This window comes from Cottoperca gobio, chromosome 5 (genome assembly GCF_900634415.1).
Source record: "Cottoperca gobio chromosome 5, fCotGob3.1, whole genome shotgun sequence".
Lineage (NCBI taxonomy): Eukaryota > Metazoa > Chordata > Actinopteri > Perciformes > Bovichtidae > Cottoperca > Cottoperca gobio.
Window position 1 is genome coordinate 10783808 of NC_041359.1, and position 18829 is coordinate 10802636.

Genomic DNA, 18829 nt, shown 5'->3' on the forward strand with positions numbered 1-18829 from the left:
AGTGAGCTCTGCAGTTACAGTGGAAGCGGCCTGCCAAAGTTAATGGGAGGAAGACGTGCGTCTATACTGCTGTTGATGAGGTCGTGTGAGTTTTGGAGGGTGTGTACGTATCTCATCACTGGCGGGTCGGCTCACTAATGTGCGCGTCTCTCTGCCTATCCGCCCTCCACCTACTCTATCCATTCATCTCCCTGCCTATACATCAATCTATCAGGGACAATTATTGGTGAAACGAGACCAGCAGTAAGTGGATGAGAGGTGACCTGCACCATACAGCAATCAAACCCCAACTTGTCTCTCCGTCTCTCCCTCCCTCCCTCCCTCTCTCCCTCTCTCCCTCTCTCCCTCTCTCTCTCTCTCTCTCTCTCAACACCCCCCCTCGTTCGCCCTCCCTTTCCCTCTCCCTCCAGCTGTGCTCTGAATAGGCCCTTAAATCACTGGGCCCAGGCCCTTTGATTGGTTGACCTCTCTGCATGATTAAACAGCCATTTTCATCACGTCCTCCATGACAGAATGAGAAAGAGGGAGCGAGGGGGAGATACAGACATGCTGATAAAAGGGGTTGAGCGAGCCCAACCAAATGGGTTCTCTCCACGTTGATGATGACAGACATTTGGATCAGAGGAGGGAGAGAGACTGAAACTCCACTGAGTGCAAGCTCGGGTGAATATCACCTGAAAGTAAAACACACACCGTGAGCTGGCAACCCTGACCACGAAGGACAGGTATGGCACAAAGATCAATGACTATGTAACCTGAAATCTATATCACAATACATTGCTGATTTTGAGAACGACAAATGTAATGATAATCTTATTAATACATCAATATATTGATGTATTGACTACGCTGCAGGCTGATTTGTTGGTCAAACGTCTTGTTAGGCGTCTGGTTGTCATCGACGTTCTCACTTTAATTATATGGGCTTCATCATTTATAAAGAATTTGCTATTTCAGTAAATCCAAGCAAGTAAGACATCCATAATGGTGGAAAATTCAATAAATATGGTTTATAGTATGACAAGCGGCCATTTTTAGAGCACCATTGAATATTTAGAGACAATGTTATTACCCTGAGCAGCTTGCGGTGAGTGAGCATGAAGCATAAGGTACAATTTTTGCATTGCACCGTTTTATGTTGCCATTGAATTTATGGAGGCGGCCAGTATCGTGCTCAAGAGCACTTCAACAGAGATGCAGATGCCTCTACAGTGACTCTATCACACTTTAATGTGTGGTAGTTAACAAGATATCACCAGGTTACAATCAGCATTGCCCTGACCAGCAGACTGTATCACTAACTCCCTGAAATCACCAGACTAAAGAGTGGGAAAGTTTAATTTCCTCCTCTTCCTTGAAACCAAACTTCTCGTCCGATAAAATCGCCACCCCCTCGTAACATCTGTTTGGCTTTCAAATTAAAAAGCTGTAAAGCTGGTGTGGCGGGGTGGCACAAGCAACAGCAGCTGTTCCAATGCTGGGTTCAGTCCTTAATTAAAGTTTGACTCAGCTTCTCAGAGTTTTTGTCATCCTTCTTTCCCGACACTCGCTCTTTTTCTCCGCCCTGCCTTGCACACAAGAACGTCTCTCCACAACATTATTTATTATTCTTTGGTGCGAGCTGCTGTGTTGCTGTTCTGAGTTAGCTAGAGCTGCCAAGTTTCCTCCCTTCTCTCCTCTGTTGTCTTCCTTCTTTTCCCTCAGCCTTTTCTGGCCGAGGTGCAGGCTCTGGCATCATTTTGTTCAGATTTCTCCTATCCCACCCTTTCACAAATCTAAACGCTCAAGGCTTTTATGTTGATGCAGCTACAAGCAGACTGGGAGACGGGCTACTTTTGAAAATGTGTCTGTGCTGTGGCCAAGTTTGACTGCAGCACTGATTGCCGAGGGCAGGATGTGCCTCTTGAATGAGCTAAAAACAGCTTCTACCAGGTTTTGAGAACAACGCATGTGGCAATGGCTCTAAGACATGTCTTATTAAGTAGTTTGGGAGAGAGAAAAGTCATGTATAGGATTCATCATAATGCATGTTTCAGATTGATGTAAACTTCTCTGCCCCGTTTGTCTTTAATAAAATGAATCACTGGTTTAATGCCCTTGTTCTAAAGCTACACTCAACATTCCATGTTGCCTCAAGTGCCAGTTGGACAAATACTATGTGTCATGTGTCAGAGAGGGCAGGCAGAGAGAGTCTGCTGGTGCACCAGGGGCCATGTCACGCTGATCTTAAGAGCCAAATGAGGAACACTCAGGAACAACGGAGAGCCGAGCCCATCAACCAGAACAGCCGCATTCCTGCACACGCAATATGAGCCAAGGAAACCATAGACCTTGGTGAGGCAGGGGTGGGAGGAATCTCCAAGAGAAAGAAAGGAAGCAACTCCTCCCTGCTGCCACGCATCAGCACATCACACCAGTCACAAGTTACACACCCCATTTCATTTGGAATGCAGTGGCCCGAAAAGAGCTGAATGGTATCGCTGACGCATTCCTTCGCTGTTGGCTGCTTCGTCACACGCTCCTTAACGGCAACAGCTGAGAGAACAGACTTGCTGGTACAAACGCAAAAATCTAGTCAGATGACAACTGATGAGCAACACTTATATACACTATCCTACCTCTCTTCTCGTCAGAGCTGGCATGCTGTTGACCTATGTGAGAGCTCCTGGTAGGGGGAGAGGAGGTCAGGATCAGAGGTCACCGGGCACAACTGGAGCAATCATGGGACAGCAATATGTCGCTCGCGTTCACACCAAGCTAAACGCCCCTCCTCCATCATGCAGTAGCAGCTCAGAGGTTCACCCCAAGCTGGGCAAAAGCAACACGAGGGCCCTGGCAATAAAACCTCCATGTCCTCACTCCATCTAAAGTAGGGATCAATCTAACCTTTGACATCCCCCTATCCCACCCCTCCTTACAGTTTGGAGGCCTCCTCCTCCTGCTCTTCTTCTATTTCTGGTTACGATCGAACACCCCACCCCCCTTACCGTCGATCCACCATTGTCTGGCCTGGAGGACTTATTCCCAGAGTGCCCCTGCTCTGCTTGCCTCCCCTCTGCAGGGGGGCTGAGGAAAGAGAGACGACTTAAAAGCACCCCCGGGACGTCGTTGCAGCATGGAGGTAACCCAGGTCTGCTAAAAGAATTAGGCTGAGTTGCCACCAATGTTCTACACAACATGCCGTGGAGTGGTTTTCTCCTTAACAAGCTATGGAAGGGAGGAAAGGGAGGGGAACAGGTTTTATAGTCCTCGAGCACATGTTTTCACTGAGGGAGGAAAGGAAAAACAACGGCCTTTCAGGAGCATCCCAAAACATTTGTATAAAGTTGTTGGATGTTAGGAGAAGGTTCGCCAAGTTGTTCAGCAATGCCTTATCCAAGAGTAAAGCTTCTAAACCTTATTTAAGGCCATTTTTGCATGGGGCAGCGTATGACATGTTCTCATTCTATCCTAACGACACTAACCTTTGGAAAGTGTCTGCATTGATTTGCAGGAGGTTGGGGTAGTATGACCGGGTAACTGTAGCACCTTTGAGTGGAGAAAAGTCCCTTGTACATGTGTGTATGGTCGACATGCTATGCAATGGCACAATGCCAACACACAATGGAGGCCAGACTCGGCGGGCTACTCATCACTTCTCCCTCTTTAACCCTTTGAGTTGAGCACAAAAGAGGGAGCTGACAAAGAGGCTGTGGAAAGAAAAGGGAGGTAGTAGAGGAAGGAGGTGTAGGATATTCTATGCCACTTCAGCACAGTTTTAAGGGGAGTTTCAAACTAAATTTGTAATTTGACAATTTAAATGTGGCTCCAACATAGCATGGTACAATGCATGCCAGGAATCCAAACAAGCAAGGACAAAACACTGTGATTAGGGCCGCAGAGTAAGAACCCTGTTCCTAGTCTAAAGTCTTCTTCAAAATAACATTTCTGTGGTAACAACGTCTGTTACTTTTGTTAATACCAATTATAATCTTGGATAACGTTTCAAACAAACTAAAAGTGCTTTCAACAAGAGCTTAGAAAAGTTTTGAGTTGGCCTCAAAACCTGACAGGTCCCCCCTGACCCTGCTGTGGAAAAGTGGCTGCTGAGAGTTTTAACTTGGGGAGGTGAGAGACTGGGAAGTGCTCCAAAGTGATTTAGGGCTAATGCTACTCAAAATCTACTCTTCTTCTAGCAGCTGAAGTGGGATCACATAGTGGGTTTAAGAAGGCCAACTGCCCATTCTGTTGCGCTGAAAAACGAAAATGTTTTTTCTTTTATTGACTGGTTTTCTGTGGAATGTCTGCATAAGACCTCACCAAGCACACACAAGCACAAACACAAACACACACACACGCACACGCACACACACTAGCCAGAAGCACCAGCCCACATCTAAAAGGCACCAGGCACTCAGGGGGGAAAAATAAGTGATAAACAAAATGAATAAATGAGCACTTATCTCCATCTGGTAAACACACATGCAGGTGCTGACATCAGAGTGTGTGGTTTATGATCCATGATGGAGCGTGTGTGCATGTGCGCACACGAAAAAGCCAGCCAGATTTCAACTGAGGGAGCATAGAGGGAGAGTGATCCTTGCCTGTGTCCAACACGCATGTGCACACGCTTTCTCAACGTCCACCACCGCCTTGGGGGCGACAACACCATACTGCTGACCTCTCCGGAATAAGTCGCCCTTCCTTCCGCTAACATGGGGGTGGTTGCTGGCTAGTCCACAACACAGCCACATTAAAAGGGGCCAGACAGGCAGCTAGCTGATTTATAGGCTAGCCCACAGGCCATGCTTTCCCTGGGCAAGTGGCTCTCGTCAAAGGCCCGCCTTCTATTAGTCTTATTTACAGGGCTGGGAAAAACAGACCGCCTGAATTATTTAATATTCCCCTTGGTAAATACAACAGAAACCAGGAGGGTGTGTGTGTACAAGAAGGGGGGGGCGAAGGATGGAAGACAGGAATGAAGAAGTAGGAGCTACAAAGACTGAGAAGGGGGAAGAGGCAAGCAATTATGAGTTGCTGCACCATTAACATTAATCACAACAATAAATAGCTATGTGCCTGTGTAAACTTCCCTGTTTCATCTCCTTTACAGTGGAGAGCGTTACCTTACATTATACACGAGGAGTCCCCACGTTCACACACACACACACACACACACACACACACACACACACACACACACGTTCAGATAGAATCCTGTATACCGTCGTCCTGTATAGTGATGCTGCACTGCTTATCTCAATGCAAATACATGCACAGGCACACACACCGACAGTGCGCTGTCTCCTCTCTGACACAGTGGTTCTCATTAACAAGCCAAACATGCCTGAAGAGGCAGACAGACTCTAGTGAGCACAGTAAACAACCAGTAGGCTCCCTCATCTAAACTGAGACTATCTTAGCATCAGCAACAAACACTTTCTGCCGATGATACTGACAGACTGCGCCAGATGCAATATACTCAAAGATCTGCTTTATTCAACTGAACCAGTGGAATCTGGCGTTCTTTGCTCAAGGGGAACAAACATTGGATATGAGTGATGGCCACAACAACATCTCAACATCCCAACATTTTAGGCACTGCCATATTCTGATGTAACAGAAAATAATACTGTAGTCATTGCACACTATAGTTGATACTCCGTGTCATTTTTTATTTTGCTGATTATAAACAACAAAATACCAGAATTATTATTATATAAAAAGGAGCAGATCAAATTAAAACATTTTCCATCAAGATTGTATGTCCCCACATGATTGTTTTGCCTAATAAAACCTGATAAATACCCAGATTTCTTTAATTAAAAAAAGAAAATAATGAGTCCTGACCATTAAACAGCTTTAAGGTAGATTTAATGTGGAAGCGATCTGTAACTCTGTTTCCCACCACACAGCTCTTACTTCTTAGTTAGTGAGGATGTTTAAATCAATAACAATAAGCTTTCTTGTATAGTGATATTGGAAGACTCACTCTACAGAAACTAGAGACCATCTTGAACACCAGCCGCAACGCAAAATCAGAGGACATAAAGTGTGTATGTGGGGGGGGGGGGTCCTTCCCCACTTCCTAATCCCCACTACTTTCACATCAATCTTCAAACATGGCTTTCATTTTGATCTCAACTACACACCTGTAAAGTTCCGTGAGGGCGGCGCAACCTGCTGTAGGTCAACTTTAAAGGCCCGGTTGCCCGAGGCGTAGGTGGCTAGCAGCTCAGGCCATGAGCTTTACAGCTCCCCTCGGCCTGTGGGCTCACAGCACCCTCTCTCTCTCTGCAGCGAAGGGCAGGGCCCCCCTGCGACAGCCAAGCGCCCCCTTGCTGCATGTAATGCCTTCTTTCACCCCCTTCCTTGTCTACCGTCAGCTATACTATCATTAAAAGGCTAATAAAAGATCAAAAACGATCTTTAGTAAGTGTCTCCTGGACCACACTTCTCCTTGATGACACATACGCACACTCACAAGGTGAAACCAATATCACACGGCTGGCAAAAAGAATGCAAAATGATACAGGAATAACCAGAATAACAGAAAGTAACCATGCCAGCTGCGCACCTTGGCAATAAAATTAAACAACAATACATAGTTGATGTCTTGTGTTACAGGAAGGAACCGTGACTTCCTGATCAATAGCAGGCCTCAGCTCTTCTTCACGGGAGGAAATGCAACAAGAGACAACAAATCGGTGACCCGAGCTGCCTGTCGGAGTCAGTGTGTGTGAGGGAGGATGGACAGAATGCTGACAAAAGCATTGGCATGCCAGGGAGGAAACTTCATATGCTGAGGCCGTCCCCACTAGCTGCGGGGGAGATGGGATTTCTACACAAGGCCACTGGGTCAGAAGTGGTTCTGGGATCAACAGTGCATCTTTGGACCTTCCGGCAGAGCCTTCAGGACAACTTTAACTCAATCTCAGTGGTGACGTGGCAGCGGACTGAGGGTCAAACACAACCAAAGACGGTGTTTCTTTGGTTTGGATAAGAGCCCATTCCACAAATTATGAGATTGTCAAATGATTTTACAAAAATATAAATCCAACGCAAATCCAATGCTCCTGTCAATGAAACGACGTGCCTGCAAAACAGTGAACTATTTAGTTGTGCCCTACTTAAGTCAATCACTGCTTTACATGTCAACCAAACTAATCAACACCTCTTTGAACAAAAAGGAGACTATGTAAATTCTGTTCCCCAACAGGCGGCGCAGACTACAGTGGAGACAGAGTTTATTTTCAATTTGCAGCCAGATTAGCAGGCATGTTTTTGATACTGTCAGAGCGGCAGAGATTTTTTCTATTCCAAATCGTCTTGAGTGAGTGGCCTTTTTAGTGCCTGCTTCAAAAAGCATCCCCCCGTACCCGAGCAGCTGTCACTTTCAGCAGGCACTGTGGAGGACGGAAGCGGGGGAGGGGTCCTTTGAAGGAATGGTTAAAAGTGGGCGATAAAAATAAACTGGGAGAGAGGAGAAAATTAATTATACATAACAGACAGTTCACTAGGATGAGCACGACAGAGACGGAGAAAGTAAGGCTGCTTGCTTACAGGGAAAGAAAGACATTTTTCTGGCCGAGACATTTCTGCTCTGCCCCAACAGTGGTCATATTTATTTGACTACATCCGAAGTGAGGGATGCAACAAGGAATCTTTTTAAAGAAGGTTAAGGCATCAAACAATACAAACAAGCCTTTCATTTCAAATTCTCCACACTGGCGCTCGCTTCATGCATCCTCTCTAATTCAGTACAAAAAGAACCTGCCAGCCCTGAGCACACTCTCCTTCTTTAGAAGGTGATGAGGCTTGCAGATAGCTCAGTGTGCCTTTAAATTCACTTCTGATTGGCACTGATGAGGTTTTATGCTGCTGGCTCACCTGCAAACTCACCTCTTGATATGATTCGTAATGCACCAGCACTTTGCAGTTCAACGCCGCCCACTGACTCTCAATCCCAGCTTCTTATTCGGGGCAAATGGAGGTCATTCCTATTTGAGCAGTCAGTCAAGACAGGCCCGCCAGGTATTGGCGAGTGAGTTTATTTCATATTAAGGCTTGTCGGCTGGAGAGGTGTTAGCACCATAAGAGCGTGCGTGCGTGTGTGTGTGTGTGTGTGTGTGTGACAGGCCTTCGGGTAGAGCCCTGCTGCTGGTCCTTCTTTAGTGCGTTTTAATATTGCTGCTGCTGTGTGGCTCCTTGCCTCAGGGCGCCACACAAACCCCAGAGAGGAAGTAAAAACACTCAAACTGCTCAAACAGATGGAGAGGTGACAACATGGAGAAGTGGGAGAGGATGTGAGAGAGGCAAGACAAGAAGGAAATAAAGACCAAAACAGGAAACATAGACTGAGGTGTTTGAAAAGAGCAAAAGGCAGCCGAACACAGATGGAATGAAACACACTCAATCTGCGCAGAGCGCCAGCAACGCGGCTAACCTCTTTAGCAAGAGTGACACAAATGAAAACTTATTTAATAAAAACCCACCATCTCCACCGGCTATGATATGAAAGCAGATATTGCATTAAAGCGCCGCTGTGCCAAGGAAGCCCTCAGTCACACATGGGGGGGGGGGGGGGCGTATCCGACACTCTCCGACATAACCCCTATATCGGTTTGAGAGGGGATCCTTTTTCAGATATAGTCAATGCTTCTTCATGCACCGAGCCAAGGCAAGGTATGAGGACAAGAAATGGGGGGGGGGGGGGGACTTGGACAGAGAGAGAGTTACGATGGAAATCAAATGAAAGTAAGAAAAAGGCGGCGCAAGCGGTGGTGTGGAAGGCTGGAGGTAGACGCAGACAGCGACGGGCTCCTGACAGAAAGAGAGGGGGAGAGTGAAGAAGGAAAGCCTGAGTGGCAGCATAAGTCTGGAGGCAGGAAGAACGGCAGAGGAGTAGGCAGAGAGAGAAGGCGAGAAGAGGAAATGCCTAAACATGAGGTTGTCACACTGGTTTAAAATGTCGAACAGTCCTGGAAACTGGAAAAGGAGCTCGATTTTGCAGTATAGCAACACACACACACACACACACACAGCGAGTGTGAACACAGTCCACATATCGACTCGCCGCATGAAGGCAATGAATCACAGAACAGCGTACCCTGAAGAATACAGGTATGCACTTAAAAGTCTGTTCACATATATAAACAATTCCAATGACCCAGTGAAGTACTTCTTCACTCCAACTGGGAAAGTCTCACGTGAGCGTGATGGAAGTTATATCAAATCTTCTCATTCAATTCCTTTTTTTCTAAAAATCCTTCATCAGACACAATATGTAGGGCCCGTTTTACAGCGCCATGTTGCAATTCACTTCTCATTTGAGCACAGCTCTTCTGCTTTGTCATCCATCTACAATCTAATTAGACCTTAAATATGCCACTCGCTGAAAAGTCCAGAGGAATGCGACGGGGGGGGGCGAGCCACACAAAGGCAGGACCGGTGGGGTGCAAAGTGCACATGTCAGCTCGAATTCCAAAGTTTGGACATCACAGATTTTCCCTTCGCGGCAGCAGCCAGACCGGACAGGGCAGACTTTCAAAATGCATGACACTGCTGGTCTTTTGTGGGGGCAGATCTGTATCATAATTAGGGAAGATTGAGGCAAATTGCTGATAATTTTCTGGCTGGTTTGCCAACTTTCATGTGAAATGACATGCAAGGTCACAGTTTTGCCAAAAATAAACGATTTTCTGAAGACCTCCGCAGTATAAGGTGGGAACTTTTTGAAACCATGAAGGGATAACCATGTGGGTGAGGTCGTTTCTTACAGATTTCGACCAATTTAATTCCTATTTAAGTCACATAGGCTGGTTGCTTCGACATGTCTCAACATGTACTTCTATCATTATGATCCATTGTTCTCACTTGAACAATCACACGAGCCACAGAGAACATTTAGTCACTTCCACACTCGTGTCAGCTAAATAAAACATAATTACATAGTCCTTGGACAAAGACTCATGGCTATGTTTGGTCACATTACTGCCACTCCTTGCTGTCAGTCTCACACTCATGTAACGTAATGCTTGTTTTGAAATGAGGTGCACCTCTGTTGAATGGTTGGTGAGATGTCAGTCTGTCCTTGGTCAAATGATTTAAAGCTGTGACTGGGCACCACCTCTTAAACAAACACTCATGTCACACGGTTCATGTCCCCCATCATTTAAATGTGAATGCTGGTCACCGCATTTAACTGTCAATGAGAAGCTGCTGCTTGACTGAACATGGAGGTAAAATTGGGTCACGTCACTTATGATAAAGAGTTATCATGTTGATCACATAACGCCTGTGTCTTACGTGGTGCCACATCACAAGTACCACTAGGTTTATATTAACTATCTTACATGCACAGTAAATAGTAGGACTCCCACTTAAATCTTCAATTAATATTGCAGGGATGTTTTTGTGTGTGATAGGCTGTAGTCTGGCCCCACTCCCCATCCTTTTCCTCCACCAAAAAAAAAAGGTTTCAATTATGTCTATGCCCTTGCTCATCTAATATGATTCATGAATACATGTTTAAAAAAGGTCCCCAAATGAATTCACGTAGCGGTCGGGGTGGGTAGTCTAATTTGGTTAACCAGGATTTGATTAAAAAATAGAAGTGAGGAGAATCCGATATAGAGCAATGAGAGCATTTCCAAAAGCTGACAACCAATGCGCACTCAACACACCCACAGACAGCCCTCGCCACTCCATCCCTGCTCAAAAGGGGAATTCAATTGCTGTCGAATAACAAAGCTTACAAATTGTCTCTCATTTCGTTAGCAGATTAACGCTCTTTTCACACCACAGCAACACCATTTCTAATTATTTCAAAGCTAATAAGTGAATCGATTTTCTTTTTTTTTTTTTTTTTTAAGCAAGCACCACGTCCCCCTGGAGAAATCCAACACAACTCCTCCCTTAGGTCCATTTAAGAAAGCCAAACAGGATACATACACATGTGTGTGTGGGGGGGGGGAGAACAAGCAGCCAACAAGCACGAAAGCAAATGTTTAATCTACAAGCCTTGCACCTCCTCCAGTCTCCCCGGACTATTTATCCAGGCGACAGTGAGTGTCAGCTCCGTGAATACCTGTAATTATGTATGTTGGTGGTGGACATTCCTCCTCTGAGGCAATGCAACTGCCATACGCACCCTCAGCCTGACAAGCCTGAGAGCTAGTCCGTGTCAACACACACTGGTAGCGGAGGTTTCTTCTAGTAACACACCACACATGACTGCAACACGGAGCTTTTCCAGGTCAGAAAAGTCTGTTTTTACTGCAGCCGACGTTCTCCAACCAGCCAGAAACTTACCTCACACTGCACCAAACCCGAGGTTACTTGCAAAAGCACCAACGCTTTTAGTTTCAAGCACCAGGTACTTAGCGCTATATAATAAATACAGTTAAAATTAAAAGTCAAATGCATTAAGTTAGTGAGCTTGAAGCCTCGCTCGGCGCTCAAAATATCCGCAATTTTACAGTTTGGTGTGGATCAATCCGACTGGTGGTCACACCGGGGCGCACATTCAACACACCACTAACACAAACACAAGCCTCCACGCACCAACACACACAGAAATAACTGCATATTAGAGCTCCTCTGCATATCCCTTGGTATGCCCCTGTTCACGCCTGGGTTTGGTTCCAGCCTCGAGCTCTTCAAACTCGTGGACAACCCAGACGCCGAGAGCGGAGAGGACATGGGGAGAAGCTGGGGTAGAAACACAACGACAAACTCACCACACGGAGCAACGTAGAGAGAAAAACATGTAACCTAAATATTTCCGCCGGCTCCACCAAAACCTGTTTGTTCCACACGGGGGGAAAAAAGCCGTGCACCGGAGTTTTCACGGTACTTACAGGTTCAAGTGATCCGTAGGTTAGATATCCTCGCCATGGTTTTAAATTCCAAAACTTGGGGACATTCCTCTCTGGTCACGGAGCGGCGGTGCTCTCTCTCCGGCGGCTCCCTGCGTGTGAATGGAGAGCGGTGGAGAGGAATGCAACTCCGGCTGCAGGAGCAGGGAGGAGGCGCTCCGCTGCTGCTGCAGTGCCGCACCGAGCCCATAGAGGGCGCCCACGGGCCGACTCCTGCTGTGACGGGGGACGTGGTAATATTTCACACGGTATTGATGGTAAAATTATTATCACTTCATTTGAATGTGATGATAACAGTTATTGTGGCGTTGTTAGTTAAATATCTTGTATATATTTTTACTTGTCATCTTCATAAAGCTACATTTCTTACTTCAACCCAATCTTTGTTTTTTAATAAAGATTCATTTTTCTATTGTTATTTATTATTATTATTACCTTCTAGTGTAGCAAATGTTTTCTTTCTTTATTAATTGAAATGGTATGGCAGATTGTTTGTACTTTCTTATAACAAAATAAATAAAAACTTTCATCTTTTAACTAGTTGCCTTTCCTGGACTTACACTTACAAAATAATTTCATTTATGTTGTACCTAGTTCACATTTATTTAACGTTTTCATTAATATAATCTAATGTTCTATGTTTAATTCAATTATTATTTTACCTGATCTTTATGTCAGGCTTGTTCTCAGCTGTATTGTAATGAATTCATATCATGTTCTGAGATGCCAGTTTTAACTTTTGTACACAGTAAGTTCATTCAAGATTTCTTTAAATTGCACAAAGGACTATTCTGTCCCTGTACTGTGTGTATTGCACTGATTACTTTCATTAGTTTTGTTACATTTTAAGTATAATAGGTCTTGACAGGTAAGACAAATTGGTGAAATACATAGTCAGGAAATAGATTTTTTTTAAATGCATACAAAAACAAAATGATCTCAGTCCCACATTTTGACATGGAACACCTGACGACACTATTTTTGTAAAAACCTTGTGGGAGTCTCACATTCACTGTAAAAATACTTCCAGAAGTGATCATTTAATTTTACACAAACGGCTGTCATCATAATGTCTAAAACTGTACGATGAAAGTATGGTGAGTTAAACAGAGTTCTCTTCAAGGAGAGTATCGAGTTACTACTCAACTCTAGCTTGGGGCCAAACTCTAAAGTTGAGTTAATTGTTACATTGTTAATGCCTCGTACTATGCCTACTCCGACAACTACAATCATAAAAATCATAATTAATAAAAATAACAATAAATAGAATTTCTATAGCGCTTTTCTAGAACTCAAAGTCGCTTATAATTTGAAAAATGATGTGTAGAGTTTACAGGGTGGTGTAAGGAGGGGGCCGGGGGTGACAACAAATATTTGCAGGACAACTGAGTGACATTGGAAGCAAGTAAAGCCCTGACAGGCCAAGTGTGGTGGTGCAGAATATTGGATACCTGCAGGTTACATTTAAAGCAGAAAATCTCTAAGATACATTTTCAATGAATGGTGTTTATAATGGAAAATGCCCTGGGAGATAATTGGAGACAGATTTGGTTGTGAGTTCTCCAAAACAAGGCGGGCTCCTAATTAAATGAGGAGGCCTCGGGCCTGGCTGTCGCCTCTCATCAGCTGACACATTCACACCAACTAAACTTACACTGAGTGACACTCGGATGACAGATTTTGGAAACAAGCTGCACCCGTAAGGCTATCCAGCCAACTTTTAATTCTTACTCTTTTGTTATGATAAGCAACGTCAAGACAGTCAGTGACTTTGAAAGCTGGATTTCAATATTCATCACGCAGTCAGTGACCATCAGAAGTTTAGACAAAGTGTGTTTTGGGCACTGTTCCACGATGTTTCTGCAGCGAGGAAGCTTTTGGGGTAACTGAGTTATTCAAACAGGCAGCTCAGGTTACCAATTGCACTCAGGAGAGCAGAGAGCAAGATCTGGCACTAACCACACCACCTGGCTCCAGTACTCTGAGTATGTGTGAGGGAGAGAGTGTGTGTGTTTCAGAGAGGTAGGGGGAATGTGTATTTTTGATTGCGAAAGATAAAGACATTTGTGTGTGTGTTTCGTGTATAAAAGAGCAGCTGAATTTCAGCACTTGCCAGGAAATTTCCCCTGAGTCTATCACACCACACAGCTCTCAATGCTTTTCAAAAGCCCACTGTCTGCCATTAGAAATGCTTGGTTTGGCCATAGTAATACTAAGAGATTAGCCTCACTTACCATGTGAAAGGCCTCTGGACAAAGCCATTCCCTATCTTACACTTAAACACTAACACATTGATTAGCTCTGAGTTAGTGCGGTCCACGTCCTCCCCTAGTTCCACTTCAAGCCTACTGTAAGTTCTCATGGGAATATCTTCATGGAGTGTAAAACACATCAGAGCGAGTACAAAGTTAGCTTTGTGCAAAGCAGCATCAAAAGCCTCTGTGCACAGTTGTACGCTGTATTGTAATACAGTCAAAATAAAGATGCAGCACCTTGAAGATGCTTAAATAAAACTCTTTGTGTTTTCTATACACAACCAAAAGTTGTCTTGCATACAGTGCTCAGTGATGTTTTTTTCTTAAAGAGTAAAATAAATCTTGGCTGTCATGATTCGACTAGACAGTGCACAGGCCGAGCAGCTTGGGCTGAAAGCACAGAGAATATTAAATAAATGTACGCATGGCTGTTTGGTAGTTTGCTGCTGTTTTGCTCTCTATTTGCTTTCCTTTTTCTTTTTGTTACTCATGCACTATTAATGGGCCTGTTGTTTGGCAAGAAGAACAAACATTTTAAGTGAGCAGAAAGATACATGAACTGACTGATCAGAGAGAAAAGAGTCCCAGTTGTCCTTGAAAACACACAGAGAATACACTAACCTGCACATACATATAATATTGTGCAAACAAACTCTGCAGCTTTACAAAACAAAATAGACTACGTTCATCAGACTAAATTTAAATAATCAGTCTCATGCACTGACGTAACCTTGTGTTTCCAGACTTTATCTGACACATCAAGAGCTCTAAAAACGACAAGACACTCAGAAGCTGAAAGATGATCAGTGTTTGTTGTTTACCAGTAGTCAATAGCATCTCTTTCCATGCCCATGAAACTCAATCCTTTTATTTAAAAGCAAAAATAAACATCTGATCCGTGCCAATTAGGTGAAACCAATAAGACTTTGAGCCAGCGGGTGAAGTGCAGGTTTGGAGGCCTTGTAACCTAAGATGGCACAGCTCTGGCTAAACAGGTAATTGGCCATTAATTGGCTAACAACAAGATGGCTAAGCCTGTCTGATCTGTTTGTACAGTCACTCCAATCCCATTTCAGCTCCCAGGATCCTTGGTCGTCATAGTGCCACGGCATCTGAGCCAGATCGGGACAAATAGAAACTTCTTGAAATACTTGTTTGAAACTAAAATATACAGACAGGGTAAAAAGAAGAAGAAGCTCCATCTGTCTGTGCTGAGATTTAAGGCAATGATATGTGTTTGAGCTGTTTGGGTAAATACCTGCAGAAATACCTTCACGATTCTTGTTTTTCTTGATTCCTGTGACAAGATGATTACCAGCATTTGTTTGGTGTTTTCTTTCATCGTAAGGGGCTGATATATTATATTATAAACATATTGTTATAACACAGAACTAATGTCCTCCTGGATGATGAAGTCCCCCTTAAGGCCAGTCATTCACCGGGTCTGTTGTTTATTGCAAGTCATATTATTTATTTATTATTCAACTTAGATGTGTGGTCCACTATTGTATGAAATGTGGGTATGATTCAGAACTTTCAGTGGAATCGTGATTCAATTAAATTCAAAACACTTTATTTGTCCACGGGGGCAATCTGCACAGCAGTGCAGTTACACAATAGAAGATCATTTAAATTTAAATACATAAAAAGCAAGGATATACGCTGCACATTATGATATGATAATGAAATTAGTTATACAATGATGTTGTTAAAATTAATGATTCCAAGCTAACTGTGCTCGTTTTACATCCATAATACAGTGGAACACAGTTCATCGCACAAAATATCAGTTAATTGTATTTGGGATTTTACGTGTCATACATTTATGTTACCATACACATTGATTTTGAAGAAATATCCGTATTAATGTAACGTTTATAACCATAGTTCCCAGGCCCAGCTACAAATCATTATAAATGATAAATGCACTGAAGCGGTACATGATTTAAATATGTATTTATCTTTTGCACCTGTAAACATAAACTGAATATGGTGAATGCCTCTACTGTGGGATACATCTCTATGATTTGGTATCAGTTGGGAGCAAAGAGCAGAAAAACAGGTATATGTTTTATGTGCAACATGTTGCAGATTATTAATGATAAATACGACAAAAAATTAGATTCGAGCAAATCACAGATTCACATCTGAACACATGGGCTCATTAGGAAACTCACAGATCAAACAGTAACATAAGGAGATATCAAGAAAGCAACCTGGAGTTGGCGGAGGTGAAAGTGTTTATGCATTTCAACATTATGCATATGCTACATGTTTGAAATAGTAATGTCTTAAGGTAAGGTAATATGAGTAAAGCATATTTCCGCCTTAATTATTAATTCAAAGTGCATTACAGTTGTGGGAAACCTTAAGAGACTCTTGAGAGTTGTTCTTTGAATTGCTGCAACCGTATAGGCAGGCTCATTGGCCATGATTTAATGTGCATCTTTTCATAGACCTCAATTATCAATTAACTGTAAGTGTACACCACTGGGAATATCCTCAGCCATGTCCACCGCATTAACATCCATTAGAAGGGAATCACCTGTCTGCGCTGGAGCTCCTCAGCTGCTGAATGTTTTCCTCTGGGCTGCAATCTGTCATAGCGGAGAGAAAAAGACGGGTGAGATAATTATTTGGAAATCGCTTGTGAATCATTTTAAGGTGGTCACAAATCTCAAAATTAACAGTTTGGATCACACCGAACAAGTGGTAAGCCTGAAGACTGATTCCTCCAATTATGAATGTGGCAGGAGAGGAGAACCACCATGAAAATCCAGCAGATTTGTGACCTCATTAAGTTTTAAGAACATACGCTGGAGGTCTAAATGTAAGAACACGGGATATGTATAATGAAACACTAGGTTATGTAATTTCAGTGGAAAACAGAGGTTTGCCATAGCATGAAGCTTTTCTGACTCAATTAGCGGCAGTCGTTTTATGATGTACATAATAGCTATAAAAAGCAATGATGACCTTGATATTACAAGAATGGAGCTACATAATTAGAAGCATGTTGTGCCAGAAAGCACACCTCAGACGGGTCACACTTCAAACGTAACACTATGTCTGGGTGCTTTGTGTCAGGCATGCTGACAGTACGCTACTTTATGTTAAGCTAGTTAGCAAGTTAGCAGAGCCCCCTGCACACCTATTTTGAGAAGCTTGAAAGAAGGCACCTAGATATTTGATGCGGACATTTTTGAAGTGCCCAATCATAATTAAAATCTAGGTGAGGCGAACAAACCTAATTAGTTACAAACAGCCTCTTTGTGTCGTCTCTCGGCTGCCATCAAACACTTAATGTGGCCTTTCTGTGCCGGCTTCTGATGTGCGCGCCCTGGAGTGTGCATGCTAGGGAGACCGGCAAATGCCAGCCTTTTGATTAAACGCAACACATTTCATTATGATCAAAATTACAGGAACTTGTGTCGTGACTTTCTCTTGATATTGGCTTTTTTTCACTTCACGGTCGTAGGGTTTGGAGCACAATGAGGAAGGAAGGAGAAAGAAAAGTGAAGACAGGGGAGCTTTGATGTTTCTCGATGTACAACTCATAGCTGCTTTTGTAAATGTCCTTTAAGAGTTTAGTTCACTTTAAACTGCAACCCTACTGTTCTGTTCAGTGTGCAGTGTGAAATAATATTATAGCCTCTGGCTTAAAAATGATCACAAAGCTAGTTCCTATTGAGATCCATGTGCAAAACAGTGTAAACGATAGATACATTTTAATACGTTAGCACATTGATGTTATCAATTAGCTCAAAGCACCACTGTACATAAGTACAGCTTTACAGAGCTGCTAGCATGTTACTTTATATTTACAACTCCCATCAATAAAAATCTTCAAACAATCATTTTAAGTGCAGTACAATAGCTTCAAATAAGGGGCTGATCCATTCACAGCACGGTAGGCCAGCACCAGAGTCTTGAAGCAGATCCGGGTCAGCTACTGGTAGCCAGTGAAGGGAGCGGAGGAGCGGTGTAGTGTGGGAGAACTTGGGTAGGTTAAAGTCGGGCTGCTGCATTCTGGATGAGCTGTAGAGGTCGGATGGCACATGTAGGCAGTCCGGCGAGGAGGGAGTTGCAGTAGTCAAGGCATAAGATGACAAGAGCCTGAACAAGAACCTGCGTCACCTTCCGGGTCAGTAGGGGACGTATCCTCCTGATGTTGTACAGAGTGTGTCTGCAGGAGCGGGTTGTTGCAGCGATGCTGGCAGTGAAGGACAGTTGGTCGTCCAGTGTCACACCCACATTCATTGCAGTCCGAGTCGGGGAAACAACCGAGGTGCCGATGTTGATGGTAAGGATTTGGATGGGAGAGCCCTTCCCCAGAAGGAAGAGCAGTTCGGTCTTGTCGAGGTTGAGTTTCAAGTGCTGTGCAGACATCCGCTGAGAGAAGTCAGCCAGACAAGCAGAGATTTGTGCCTCCAGCATGGCTGTGGACTCGTTTCATTAATGATAGTGGAGTAGAATTCAAATGTCTTTAAACGTTGTAAGGCAGAGTCTGAATATGAGAGATACTGAAGCTATAAATTGTTTTTTTTTAAATGTTTTGAGAAATATAGCAGGTTATAAAGAAATCCCTGATTTGCCCGAAACCATACCATTCTTTATGGTTTCAGACACATAAGTAGAGTTTCATCATCAGTGCTGATCTTGGATCAGCCCAGCCTTTAATATTAGGATGAATGAGACTTGATCCATTTTGGTCCA

The 18829-nt window shown here is 43.7% G+C and overlaps 1 protein-coding gene and 1 long non-coding RNA gene across 5 annotated transcripts in view; both read right to left on the reverse strand.

The window, feature by feature from the left end:
- Positions 1 to 11962, reverse strand: part of plxna1b (plexin A1b) — a 185371-nt gene extending 173409 nt beyond the window's left edge. For all 4 annotated transcript variants that reach the window (XR_003832241.1, XM_029430969.1, XM_029430968.1 and 1 more), the window contains exon 1: positions 11841 to 11962. The gene's annotated coding sequence lies outside the window, so the exon portion shown is untranslated. The remainder of the gene's footprint in view (positions 1 to 11840) is intronic.
- A 3735-nt stretch (positions 11963 to 15697) lies between these two features.
- LOC115007882 (uncharacterized) overlaps positions 15698 to 18829 on the reverse strand; it is a 32423-nt gene continuing 29291 nt past the window's right edge. Inside the window, exon 4 of the long non-coding RNA XR_003832240.1 lies at positions 15698 to 16710. This is a non-coding gene — a long non-coding RNA (uncharacterized LOC115007882). The remainder of the gene's footprint in view (positions 16711 to 18829) is intronic.